Source organism: Arvicanthis niloticus, chromosome 2 (assembly GCF_011762505.2).
Source record: "Arvicanthis niloticus isolate mArvNil1 chromosome 2, mArvNil1.pat.X, whole genome shotgun sequence".
In the NCBI taxonomy this organism is placed as follows: Eukaryota; Metazoa; Chordata; class Mammalia; order Rodentia; family Muridae; genus Arvicanthis; species Arvicanthis niloticus.
In genome coordinates this window covers 66,690,311-66,704,586 of record NC_047659.1, presented here as the reverse complement: position 1 = coordinate 66,704,586, position 14,276 = coordinate 66,690,311, and the positions used below count along the sequence as shown (strand labels likewise).

Below are 14,276 nucleotides of genomic sequence, written 5' to 3'. Positions count from 1 at the left end.
ACCAACATAATATTTAAAAAAATATTCCTTGCAGGGAAATTTGGAGGGTAGCTTTGTCTCTTCACTGTTGGCCTCTTCACTGTCAGGCTGCTATGTAGCTATGTCTTCCAGTTGAATGTGACTGTCATCATCTTACATCAGAAGAGCTGTGCTGGCCTGCAAGAGAAACTCAGGAGGTCAGAACTGCTGACATTCTCTTATGGAGGGAAAATGAGACTCATGGGGACAGGAGACACTCAAGCCTTTACCTCCTTGAAATGCCAGTTACCACTAAGAGGTGAACAGTGTCTGAGGGGAGTCCCCTGCAGTGCTGTTTAGACAGGAGGTAAGCAACCCTTGGACAGTAAGGTGCCACCCATGGTAGATCATAAGCATGTTAGGTAGCACACTTAACTCCTCCCCTGGATGGACGAGCAACTCTCCATTGGGCTGGGGGGAGCACAAACAAACAAAACAATAATAACAGCAACAACAAAAATGAGTCTCATATGGACTCCTTATTGGCTTGGTTCACAGCATCCTCAAAATGGACCAATCTCAATAAAGATGACTTGATGAAGTTTCCATCTAATTCCTGCTATAAGACCCATAAACATCCCATTGAACAGGGCTGCGACTATATTGATCCCTTGGAGTCCTGGAACTCTGGACTTCTTTCTCACTGTCCCTTGATACATCTGTACTTTCTCTCTCTCTCTCTCTCTCTCTCTCTCTCTCTCTCTCTCTCTCTCTCTTTCTCTCTTCACTCCTGGCCTGCATTATCTTATTCTTCTTGGGCTTGAGATAACTCAAAGCTACTGGTTCAGGATGGCTTTGGTGACCTGTATCTTTCTACCACTTCAGCTCCTTGATGTAACCTGGCCAAGAGCTGAGAAAGACTCTGTCTCATTCTAAGAACCCACATTGGTGAAACTGCCTGAGTCACCCGTATTCCTCTAGGTAACCCCAATAACCCAATGGTTTACCAAGGGGAACTTGGATCTAATTCTTGCTTTGGTCTCCCTATCTGGAATGAGAAGGCATTTATTTATATCTCCCCCATAAAAAGCCACCATTATGCTTTAGATACAATATGCTTGCTTAGATCTATAAGGGCCAGAGCCGTGTCTCCAAGAGTGACCCTAAGCAGAAGTGCTTCAAGTCACCTCAGCAGAAGGACTGTCACATCCACCTGAAGGAGCAGCTCATGGAAGCCAGCCCCTAGGCCTCATGTCAACTTTGTTCAGCATTGTCCAGCTGTTAGCTCTCCCTGCACCCACCCACTGCCTACCACCCCTTCACCTGAGCCACAACTGGAGGTGAGTCTTCACCACTGCCCTGCTCAGCATTCCTGCATTCCCACATTCTACAATCTTGGGGCCCTGTTACCCTTAGGGCAGCTCCAAAATTATCCCTGGTATATGTTGACAGCAGGGAACAGAAGTGTGGGACTGATATGAATGGAAGAAAAGGGAAAGTAGACTTTCCCTCCTGCAAGGCTTTGTCAGGTTTGCATCATGGGAGACTGGGGTTCCAGCCTGGCTTTGAATCTGGCCAACACAAGAGACATCCTCAGGCTTATAGGCCAGAAGGTATCCATTGGCTCAGTGGAATCCAGCTAGTCACTGAGCACATCCCCCCTCTCCCCAAATGAGCCTGAGAGCTGTGAAGCAGTGATCTGAGGCCCACCTGGCACAATTTGCCACCACTGGCTGTATATAGAGATGTGTTCACACGGGAAACCACACAGGGGAAGCCGTGCCATTCCCAAGTGGTGGGGAGAACAGGCTGGGGAGCCAGGCAGGCTTGTTGCCCACCCTGCTGCTCGGTCTCCTTTTCCTCTGCTGAGGATGGAAGCATGCCCTGGGTGGTTCTGAAATGGGTGAGCAAAGCCAGCTGGGTGCTTAGACCTCACAGGCTTCCTTATCCCTGCTGGCTTCCTTATCCCTGCTCGACACAGGAGGAAATGAAAGTCGTTTTCTTAGACCCCAGGAGAAAAGAAAGGAAGAGAGGTTTTATTTAGACTGTGCTCACATCTTCAGAGAAGCCGTGTCTGTACGTCAGAGGAAAGCAGGCGTTTTCCAGCAAGGCCTTCATGCACTATGCCCCACACATCCAGCAAAGGCAGAGAGTAGCTGAGGGAATGGAGCAGGCACTCCATCTTCTAAATGTCTTCATGCTCTCTTGACTCTGCCTTAGGGTCCCTGGGTTTCCTTGTGACATCCAAGCTGGTTGCTATGGGGACCAGGTTACTGAAATGTCCATCAGGAGACAGTGATAAAGAGTCTGGTTCAGTTCAGAGACTAGAAAATGGGGCACCCTATGAAGTCTGCCAAATGTCTCTCCCCCAGACCCTAAGTACACAGATGCTCACAGTGGTGCCCCATGTGAACTCCCAACCTGCCACGCTCAGCTGCGATCTGACAACATGGATTTGAGGACACATGGTAGCACCCTAGCCATCCCTATAGCAATGTGGGACCAGGCTTCCCAGCAGTGGACTCCATCTGAGATCCTGCACAGGGACAAGAGTGAGTTGCCTACTCTCTGCTTCTGACATTGCCATAGAAAGAAATGGAAAAAGAGCTATCTCCAAACAAACAAAATAACAACAATAGAATCCAAAATGAGTCTGTGCTCCCAGTAGCCTGCCTCTGGATGAGGTTGTGCCCTGTTTCCAGCAGCAGGCAAGGCCTGGGTTCTCACAGGGCTCTGGCTTCAGGAAATGGAAGCCAGCAGACAGCCTTTCCATAGAGGTTTCCTGTTACTCTTGTGGCTCCAATGGCTGACACCTATGGAGGGGGAGATACTTAGTGTGAATCTACTGAGGCAGGGTTCTTACTACCGTGGGAGGGAGGCCCTTCCCAAGACAGAGTGGGACCCAGCCACGCCTGCAGCCTGTTCTTGTCCTGAACTAGGCCCCTACTTATTCTCCAACCTTGGCCTTCCACACCTCCTGGCCGGACTGGGACACCTCTGCGGGAGGCTCCCCACCTTTCCTCCAGTGGGCCCTCTGTAGATCTACAGTTGCTGGGTAGAGATGGGTGCTTCCCCCAAGGAGGGTGGGAAAGGCCAGGGACTGTATGAGAACGTTGACAGAGAAAGGGAACCCTCACTCTGGAGTCTGGTTGAAACCTCTCACTACCAGAGATGCAACAACAACAACAACAAAAATGTCAGTGAAATTCACACCTGATCAAGGCCTCTCTCCCTTCCTAGCTGAAGACCTGCAAAAGGACAGGCTCCAACCTCCCTGTGCAACCACAGTGACTCCTGGTTTCTTTTTAGCAGATTATAATCCCAAGGTACCTGCAGAGCACTGAAAACACTCACCAAAAAGAAAAAAAAACAAAAACAAAAACAAAAGCAACCAAAACCACCACTCCTCAAACCAAGTTTTCATAGCAACCTTTGAGATGTAACTTAAGAGCCATGAACATGTTATATATATGGCTGAGGCTAAGATACATATTGCCCCACCCCTTGAGGAGTCTTGTGCCCACACTTGGGCCTGTCTTGTTCTTCCCATGACTGCCTCCTGTTCTTTAACCCCCTGGCTTTGAATCTATGTTAAAAATGTCTTTTAAAGCCAAGTATGGTGGCACACACCTTTAATCCCAGCACTTGGGAGGCAGAGGCAGGCAGATCTCTGAGTTCGAGGCCAGCCTGGTCTCCAGAGTGAGTTCCAGGACAGCCAGGACTACACAGAGAAACCGTGTCCTGAAAAACTGAACAACAGCAATAACGAAAGAAAAGCATCTTTTTAACAAATCCTGCATCTTCTTTGAGAAGCCCATACCCATGTTCTCATGTGTGCCTTCGTCTTCCCCAGAGTTATCTTTCTATTTCCAATAAACCTCAACTTGGCATCAAACTGACTAAGCCTGAAGTTCTTTCCTGTGCCAAAGCCAAGAATTCTGGGCTTGCCTGAGTGGAGATCCTTAAGAGATTAAAGGCACGCCTCAGGATACCTCTGTGCCCTCCCCACTGACAGTCACAGTAGGCTTATCAAAAGGATTAAACTTGGGATAAGTACCTGGCACCAAATAAATACTATAGAAATCATGTTGTGAAATTAAAAATGAGAGAGGAAGGGAAAAAAACCTCACAGCAGCTCTTCAGATAGGTGGGGTATTGCACTCAGAGAGGTGAGTTAATATACCTGAGGTCACACAGCTTGTACACAGCAGGGCTAAGAACTTAGTGAACAGCAGAGGACTGTAGGAACCCTACTGAAATGACAGAGTCCACGTCCAGCCAGAGGCCTGCCTCGGGAGGTTTTTTGGCCTTGTCTAGGTGAGGAAAGGCTGGCTCTAGCTGGGGAAGAAGGAAGACGATTGGACACCTAGCCAAAGCTCACCAAGATCCCAGAATGCCGAATTCCTATCCCAGTTAAGTCCAAGAGAAGAAATGGGCCCATTCTTCTGTCTGTCTGGACTTTGAAACCCTATAAAGCCCTATGTTTAATGTAGCCCAACTAGAGGCCTCAGAGTCCTGGAAGCTACAGTGTTCATTCAATGTCTCCTCTGGACATCTGGGATTGGGGCAGAGGGGAGGGCTGGAAGGAGTTCCCTATATACTCCCTGGCCCACTCAGAGTTCCCATCTCTTTACAACATGGCAGACAGCAGCTGCCCTTGTATTGCAGTTCTGGGAAGGTTCCTAGACTTCACAGACATAATGTGGATTTGCTACCCACTAGGCTCACAGCATGTTCTAGAAATGGGACTGTGTTTCCAACTCTGACCTTAGGCAAGTTTGTCATGAGGTTGTCATGGGGATGAATGAGTGACTGGCCTGCAGTTCTGGGCTTGTTTGGAGCCCAAGCAGGATGACTGGGATATAGCATCTCCCTTTCTGCTTCTGCTTATTGGCCCAGAAGGATGCTTGCTTGTGTCCCCAGGGGCATTCACTCTGTCTTCTAAGGTGGTCTAGGGTGGAGAATCACAGGCCAGCAAGTGTCTGCTGGAGACCAGAGCCTTCCTCCTAAGAAGGAGCTCGAGGCCATCTGGCCAGAGATTGTGCAGTTGGGTCCCCCCTGTGCTTACTGCAGAAGGCTTTAGGAAATGATGACCAACCCTTCTAGATGGAGAAATCACAAGAAAAGTGTTCAGTCCATGCCAGAAGTGGCTGGTGGCTACTGTGACTTCCTGAGGCCACCATAATGGTGATGGTAAGAAAGAGCCACAGAGACCAATCCCCCTCACCCCCAGGGAGAGCTGACAAGGTTCCTTTTCTGTAACCTTCCAAGGTGTCTGGCAACCAGCCCAGGCCAACTGAGACCTCCCTGCTGAAGGCTGAAGGTTTGAGCTACAATCCCAAAATCAGAGAATAAGCTTGCAGGCACATGAGCTCAAGCTTGGCAGGCAGTGTGCTGAGTTCCCAGTACATTATCTCATTTAATTTCATTAGCAAGAACAGCCTTTGAAGCCTGGTGACAGAGCTTTGAAATCCTGGAGCACTTTAGCCTGGCTGCTTTTAATTTGAAAGGAGATTGAAAAGGCTATGATCACAGAAATTCCCTTTAGGGACAGACACCTAGCTGACTTTCTTCAGGGGAGAGGGGCCATGGGACAGTGGTGACAGTAGGAGTGGACAATTCTAGTAACAAAAGCTGCTGTTAACTTGTTTTAAACAAACAAGGAGACTCTGTGTGTGTGTGTGTGTGTGTGTGTGTGTGTGTGTGTGTGTGTGTCTGTGTCTGTGTGTGTGTGTCTGTGTGTATGTATGTCTGTGTGTCTATGTGTCAGTGTGTGTGTACATGCAGGTATGTTTGAGTGCACGTGGATGCACACATCCATAAATGTATGCATTTGCATGTGTTTACACACCCAGTGTGCAATATCTATGAGAGAAAAGACTGAAGCAAATGAAGCTTGCAGCTGCTTCCCGGAAACAGGAAAATGAGGCCCCACATGTCACAGGAGAAGCTAGCCAAACCAAAAATATCAGAGAGGTTCCAGCAAGGAACCGTATGACATGGTTCTCTTAGCAGAAGCCCTGGAATCTTGCAGAAAATGTGGCCTTCCATCCTGCACATGGGTGTCTTGGAGACCCTTCCATCTCTTTCCTGCCAAATGGTGACAGTCTTGTGGGATGGAAGCATGGTTTATTCCCAACCTTGGGTCTAGTCTAGAGCCAGGCTAGAAGGAACCAGAACTTTCAGCATAGCTAGGTTTAGACTCACTTTGTTTTCTGGGTTGGTTTTATTTAACAAGTTATTCTTTTGGAGTGCATATCTAAGTCTTACCTGCCCAGTTTTGGAGTTCCCTGCAAAACATCTTGGGGTCTGCCCAATGATGTTGGCATGGTACCTGGCTGAGTGTCTGGGGTCTATGGAAAAGCCATATATGCTCTGTGCTGGGCATTGGAGCTTAAGGAAGGGAAGGGCCTGAGCTCACAGTGCATGTTAGAGGGGCCAGGAAATAAGACTGAGAAGGACGACTCTTGCTGCTGGGCTGGGTGGGAGGCATTTGCCAGGAATTCTGGGAGCTGCTTTTCTATCTAGGCAGAAATGTACTGGGGTGGACACGCTACCAGGGGAGAAGTAGCACCCACAGAAAATCGTGGGTATCTTGTAAGTCATCTGGACTGGACAACGATTTTCCTGCCCTTTGTATTATCTGTGTGATGGTCTGAATAAAGAATGTCACCAGAAGCCATGTATTTGAATACTTCATCCTGGGCTAGTGGTGTTATTTTGGGGAAGTCTGGAACTTTAAAGACGTAGAGTCTTGATTGAGGAAGCAGGTGACTGGAGGTGAGAGTCGGTAACCTTGACTGACCTCCAGTTCGCTCTCTGCTTCTTGTCTGTGGTTGAAGATGTGATCTCCTAGCTTTCTGCCCTTGAAACCTGCTGCCATGGTTCCCTGCCGTGAGGATCTTGTGCCCTCTGGAGCCACACACCAAACAGACATTTTTGTCTGTAAGTCACTTTGGGAGACAGCAGTTTATCCCAGCAGCTTCTCTTCTCTTGACTGTAACAAACTCCCCATCAGTAGCGACTTGAGAGATGAGGTTGTGTTTTGATTTGTGGTTTTACAGGGATTTTGGTTTGTCAGGGAATAGAGACATGGTGGTCCATCCATCTTCAGCATTTCGGATGGTGTGGCAGTGAGTTTGTTAATTGTGGGTGGCAAGAAACAGGGAACGCTAGACCAGAACCAGGAGAGGCTATGCCTTCAAAAGCCAGCTTCTAGTGACCACCTGTACCAGCCAGGCCCCCTTCCTAAAGGTTCCACAACTTCCTTCAATCAGAGCTACCAGCTGGGGACAAGAATCCAAACACAAGAACCCATGGGGGATATTCCATGTTCAAATCCTACCTAGTTTGAGAAAGCCTCGGTAAGTTCCAGAAAAGGACCCTGAAAAAAAGTTGCTGGGTTTTCATCATGGGTTGCTGGTGTAGGCTCCAAAGCTGGGTGGCAGGCAGACATCTCATTACTTTGCTGAACAGTAAAGTTTACAGGGGATGGTTTTCTTAGGACGGGCTACTTGCTTAAGAAGCCTCTGGGTGAACTCCCTACCTCGAGTCTGTAAAAGGCCTAATGGGTCAGGCTCCAAACATTTGTGGTCTTAAGAATAAAGAATAAGAATTTCGATTTTGTTTTTGGTCACCAAGTAGGTAGCATAATCGGAGGATTATGGGATGCAGGTGTAGACTCCTTTGTGGGTCCCAAGGCAGGGAATGATTGGGGTATCTGGCACCTGAAGCCCTGTCATGATCCCCGGAATTGCTCTGTGGGTTGTTCTCACTTAGGTTCCTGTGGGCTCCACTAAGATCAGACCAAGGTCTCTGCTTCTCTCTCAGTACAGGCAAATGCCTTACTGAGAGCATGCCCACTGCTTCCCTTCCAAAGGAAGTTGGGCCCCCAGGAGGCTGTTCTCCCAGAGAGCCTCCTCAACTCACATGATATTCAAGTGTGAAGGGAGTGACCTTGTTCTACTCAAGGTCACAGGCGTGTCAGAAGCAGCACCAGGACTGGCCCTCCAGCTCTAGGCTGCAGTCTTGGAATGCTCGGCTTCCTAATCAGCTTGCAGCCCACAATGAGGCTGGTGTAAGGCCTGGGAGGGCTCTGGAAACATCAGAGGACAGGTGGCTCTAATTGCTTCCTGGCTCCTCTAATTGCCCACCCTTCTCAGAGGGCCTGGGCTGCTCAGGCAGCCTGCTAGCCTGGAGCTTTTTGCTTTCTCAATCTTTGTTACGGAATTGTGCTTTGAAGAGCCTGCTGGCTGTTTGCTTTGAATTTCCCCTGTGACTCCTCTGCCCCAAATCCTGACAGTTTAGCACTGGAAGGATGAATTCCTCGAAGCTCTATCAAGCTCTATCTCTTGCTAGGGCTGGGAGATGGCTGCCCTTCTAAGCCCGAGACCAATGGTTCTCAACCTGTGGGCTGTCATCTGACCCCCAAAGGGTCAAATGGCCTTTTCACAGAGATTGCCTAGGGCTATCGGAAAACACAGAGCTTTATATCCCGATTTATAACAGTAGCAAAATTACAGTTACAAAGTAACAATGAAGATAATATTATGCTTGGGGGGTCATCACAACATGAAGAACCATAAAAAAGGGTTGCAATGTTAGGAAGGTTGAGAACCACTTCCCTAGACCCTCTCCAGAGACGAGCAAGCCTCAGTATGGGGCAGTCATGGTGAGACAGTGAAGCCCACTGTGTCTCTCCTTTCCTCTCTTCTCTTTCCTGCTCAGGTACACCCTGAAGTCTGGTAGTTACTTGCTCTCTGGTTGGGGCAGGCAGCATGGAGGGGTGAGGCTGCCAACAGTAGGACCCCATAGGATGCAGGAGAGTGTTTCTATTATTCCCTACCCTTAGCCTCCCAGGCTTTAGGAGTCACAGCAGTTTCTCAGACTGTTTTCTGTTACTATAACTGAACACCCACAGCTGGGTGGTTTATAAAGACAAATGTTGTTGAGTCATGGTTCTGGAGACTAGAAAGTTCAGGAGCATAGCACCCACACCTATCTGCATCTGATGAAGTTCTTCCACTGTATCCTGGTGTGATGAGATCATCACATAGAGACAAGGGAAGCATGCCAGCTGGGGTCACCTCTTTTTCCTCTAGGGTGACAAATGCCATTGTGAGGTCCCCTGTCTTCAAACTCCCATGAGATCCTAGTCATCTTCCCAAACTGCACCTACAAAAACATCAGTGTATGAATTTGAGGAGCACATACTCAGACCTCAGCAGTTTCCCAATGGTGATCAGCCCTGGTGCCTGCCACATTTCCCCTTCCCCAACCAAGGCTCCTTTGAGAGCTTATTCAGCAAAAGGGACTCTAGGAAGTGGGAAAAGCAAGGGTCACATTCTTCTCTTGGAACCTCAAAGGAACCAGCCCAGCTGACTTGATTTCCACTGTGTGTGGTGTACTTTGGGACTTCTGATTTCCAGGGAAGAAGCTGGCGTCTTTTTGAGCCACTAAGCATGTGGTCACTTTCACAGTAGAGCTGAGGAACTCTGCACCTTCCTTTTATGAAGACAGGATATCACACTGTAGCTGGGGCTGTCCTCAAACTCACTATGTAGACCAGGCTGACCCCAAACCTATGGGAATCTTCTTGCCTTCATCTCCAGGGCAAGAAGGGATTACAGGCAAGAGTCACCATGGCAGCCAGTAAATGTCCCTTGATTAGATCCTCTGCAGCCACACCTCAAGCCTGCTGCTGTTTCCTGAGCCTGCCTGACTAACAGGATTACTGGCAGGTGTCAGAAGCTGCATCCTACTGTATTACTCACCCTCTGTGATGTGCAGACTGGAGGGACAGTAGGACCGAGGTCATGTGTCCACAGGAGGTACTGAAAGTCAGCCCAGACTCCAGAACTGTGGGCTACTGCTGACAGTTTTTAGAGACTGGGCCAGTGTAGAGGATCTTGGATAGAGGTGGGCAGCCTCCAGGCCTGCAGGCTGCCTCTCTGCAGCATTCTCAGGAACTCACAGGCTGAGGAAGCTTCAATGCTTACTTCTTGTTTCTAAGGATCTGACAACCTCACTGACAGCTTTTCAAGGTTCCACTGAAGCCAAGGGGCCACACTCATGTCCTGTTGGCTTACTGGGTTCCTTTCAAGGCTCAGTTTCCTTTCTCTGTAAAGTGGGAAGTTATCCAGTGGGAAGTTATCCAGGATGGAATTATAAAAATTAAAATGCATGCAAGAAATGACCAGTGTTTTTACATGCTCACCCCCCACACTCAGTCCAGTGTCTGAATAAAGTTTACACTTTTATACCCGTGAGCCTGCTGACTGATCCCTGAGAGGTTCTCAAATCGTCTTTCCTCTTATCCAGCACTCATCTCGTTAGTAACCACGCCCTTCTCCGCAGTGCCTCGAAACAAGCTCCTTTTCTGGTCAAACTGCTTCTTTTCTGGTCAAACTGCATGCCTTTCAAACCTTTCTACTCCCGCCTTTGCTCCCAATTCCCACTGTAGAGCTTCAAAGGCAGCCAGCAATGCTCAGGTCAGAGTCTGAATGCCGGGCTGCCTGCAACGTGCTCTACCTGATCAGCTATCTCATTGCCTTTAAACTCAGCCTTTCCCTAGTCTCAGGGCGTGCACACAACACACACAAATTCTCGTCCAGTTATTAACAGGAACGGCTTCTGCTCCTGTTCCCAGTTGAGTCCTTGTTCTTCTCCTGTCCTGAGCATAACCTTGAGTGTTGACACTCCAGTCATCAACATCTTCATCAGAGTCACTCGTCAGTGTCTCCAGGGTTCTTAGTCTTCTCTCTTCTGCCGCTCTCATGGGTATTTACAGTACTGACTCCATTTTCTGCTACCATGTTGTAACAAAATGCTTGAGATAAAACAACATACACCAAGGAAAGGCTGGAGGCTGGAGAGATGGCCCAGTGGTTAAGAGCATTTGTAGCTCTTTCAGAGGACCCTGGTTCAGTTCCCAACATCCACATGGTGGTTCACATCCATTTCCTGGGGACCCAACAACCTCTTCTGACCTCTGTGGGGACTGCACACACATGGTGCACCTACACAAGATAAATAAATCTAATAAAAATAAAACTTTTAAAGGATATTGGGAGTGAGAAAGAGAGCCTTGCTGGCTTGGTTGGTCACCAGGTCTGACAGTCTGAGGCTGACTGGCCTCTCCTTTGGGGCCTGTCATAAAGCAGCTCATTCTGGCTGAAGGAAACTGCTCACTTGGTGACAACTGGGAAGCAAAGAGAGAGGAAGGAACCAGTGGCCAAATATTCCCATTAAGGGCATGCTCCCACTGACTTAATTTCCTGTAACAAGGCCACATGTAATGTCACAGGCTGGGGCCCAAGCCTTTTCTAAGTGAAGCATTGGCAGACATTTCAGACTGAAACTATAGCACTTTTCAAAGGTCTCACTTCTAAATATCATCACACTTGGGATTGGGGTGAGCATATGCATTCTAGGGGACACAAATGTCCCACCTCAGCTTCCTACCACAGCTGCTTCCTCAACCAGGATAGGAAAGCCTTGGGTAAGTGATGCCATCCATGGTAGTCCTCACTACTAACCACCAGGGGCTTAGACTGCTCTAACAGGAACTTTCCTCGAGCCACTCAGCACTAAGAACTGGCACAGATGAAGACTTCACTCTCCCATCCGTCCAAGTTTTATTTCTGTGATAAATACTTGACAACAAGCAGCCTAGAGGAGAAAGAGTTTACGTTACCTCAGAACTCCAGGTTACAGTCCAGTACCATGAGGAAGCCATGGCAGAAGGAGCACGAGACAGCTGGTCACATCACACCATAGTCAGGAGCCCAGAGATATGAATGTGCCTGTGCTTTTTGCTTGGTTTTTGCTTGGCTGGATTTCTCCACTCCAGCTGCACCAGGGAATGATGCCTCCCACAGCGGGCTGGTCTTCCCATATTCATTAACTTAGTTAAGATAACCCCTCCGCACACAGACACGCCCATAGGCCAACCCAATGTAGACAATCCTGCATTGTTACTGCCTTCCTAGTTGATTCCAGGTTGTGTCAAGTTAACCATTAAAGCTAACCCTCATACCATCCTTCCTCCTCACACTAAGCAGCTCAAGGTTCCAGGTTTCCCAGGTTATTCATTTACAAGCATCCTCGGCACTTGGCCTTAGCTCCCTGTGTCCATGTACCTACCATACTCACCTCAATCCACCTCCAACACCCCCACCTTCCCTCTGCCTCACTTTTACTCACCTTCCTACATCTCATTCCCACCTCACCTCCACATCCTCTCCACCTCACCTCATCTCCAGTTCCCCTTACTACACTTCCTCTCACTTCACCTCAGCCTCGGGTCCTCTCCCCTCCATCTTCCTTCCTCCTTCCCCTCCACTTCACCACACTGTCATCATACTCTCCTTCAACTCATTCCACCTCCCTTCCTCCCCTCCTCCCCTCCCTCCACTCTCCTTACCTCTCTTCACCTCCCCTCTCTTTTGTCTAAGAGTCTTCTCAACACCTTCCTCGAGGCTAAGGCTCCTTTCTCATCATTGGTACTTATTGAGTCTCCTCTACTCTCAGGCCCCTAATTGCCAGCTGCCCAGGGACCCTTGCAGCTTCTTCAGTATGTCTTTCAGGGCATGCTCTTTGTCCTCAGATGAACGTTATAATCACTGGAGTGCTGTAAAGGACAGTAAGACTCTGTTTACTTAATTGGTCTGAGGGCCCCTGGGCTCCAGGGTGACAATCTCCTGCAGCTGATGTAAAATCACTCTCAGGGACCCAGAGGAGCTTTCATCATGGGCCTAATGCCAAGGCCAGCCCTCCACAGAGGGTTCTTAAGAAAGACTGCCTTCCATCATTCTCTCTTCAGCCTTCCCTTTCCTTGTTCACACTCACGGAGAGGTGTCACGTCAGGGCCAAGCGCTGCTGACTGGGGCCAGGCTCTGTGCTGTGTGTAACTTTGCTCACTTCAGCTCAGGACAGCTTCATGTCACGCTGGAAGGAAATCTTGTAGTGCTGATTTGGGGACAATCAATCAAGACTCAAAAGGGGCCATTAAGTTTGCATAGAGGTCAGCAGTGACCCCAGGATTCCAATCCCAGCCTAAGCCCAGAGCCTGTGCAGGCAGCCTCACCTTTGCACGGCTGCACCCAGTAGGTACAGTTTCCCTCTTTCCTGCTGGCCAAATTCTACTAGCTCTCAGATCAAGGTCTGGGGCCTCCTTGACCGCTAACCCACACCCAGAACTTTTAACACTCAAGGCAAACACTCTAACAATTGAGCCAACACCCCAAACCCATTAGACTGCATTTTTTTCTGGCTTATTTACCTCTTTACCTAACACATATTGGCTGCCTAGGAATGGAAGGACCAGTAGAGACAAAAAAGGAAGAAGGGAGCCAGCTTCCTGCCCTGCTACAACAAACCACAAAGCCAGGAGAGTTATCTTTCCTAGTCTAAGCAGCAGCTCCCCCCCACCCCACCCCCAAAAAAGAAAAAGCTGCAGATGCTACTTGGTGTCCTGGCTGTGTGACCTTGGGCAGGTGCTCCACTTCTCTGAGCCTCACAAATGGAGAGGGCAGTGGTTACTTGACAGAGAGGAGTGGTAACCATTAGATGGGGTTATAAACTGGAGCATCTTGCAAGAAGAGCGCTAACCACCAGCCTCCTGAGCCCAGAAGTCTCCCAGGCTCCAGCAGCATCATTGGCTACTCCCAACCAGCACACCAGGTACCTTCTCTGCATTGGTGAGCAGTCCCTGCAGGCTGCAGAGGAGTGATGTGAGGCTGGTTGTGAGCAGACTCCCAGGAGTCTCTTCTTCACAGTGGACCTCTCCAAGGCTTCTCAAAGGATGGTGGGAAGACAGCGAGGAAGCAGGGTGAGTCTGACAGGGAGGTACAGAGAGGAGACAATCAAAAGCCTAGGGTCTTGGGAACTATATCTCCTGTCAACCAAAATCACACTGCTTCCTTCCACAGTGTCTCCCAGGAGCCTTCTTCCAGGCTCTCTTTCCAATCCAGACACCAGAAAAGAGCCCAGTGGAGGCAGGATTTGAAAACCATTTTGGACAGTGATTGGCAGCCAGTAAGCACCCATGGCTGCCAAGATTTCATCTCTGGGCCTTCTCCACTCTGCCAATAGAGAAGCCAAGGATCAGAGAGGTCCACCGGTATCCCAGCTGGATACCTGTCTGTGTGACTTGATACAAAAGAAGTGAGACATCTTTTATGGGGAGGAATGGATAAAACTCTCTAGGGACATGGGATCTGGTTTATGGATGGGAAGATTTGGGATTTGGATGTGGAAGGATTGGGGTGGGACTGGCGTGAGGGTAGAGAAGTATTCCAAGTGCAAGGAGCAGGATG

General features: G+C 49.0%; 1 long non-coding RNA gene across 1 annotated transcript; it reads right to left on the bottom strand.

Moving 5' to 3' along the window:
• Nucleotides 1-12,106, bottom strand: LOC143441371 (uncharacterized). The gene is made up of 4 exons (XR_013108704.1): nt 11,654-12,106; nt 9,732-10,976; nt 2,014-9,132; nt 1-156 (listed from the first exon to the last, which is right to left on the bottom strand). It is a non-coding gene; the product is annotated as an uncharacterized LOC143441371 (long non-coding RNA).
• Between the last annotated feature and the right edge of the window lie 2,170 nt (nt 12,107-14,276).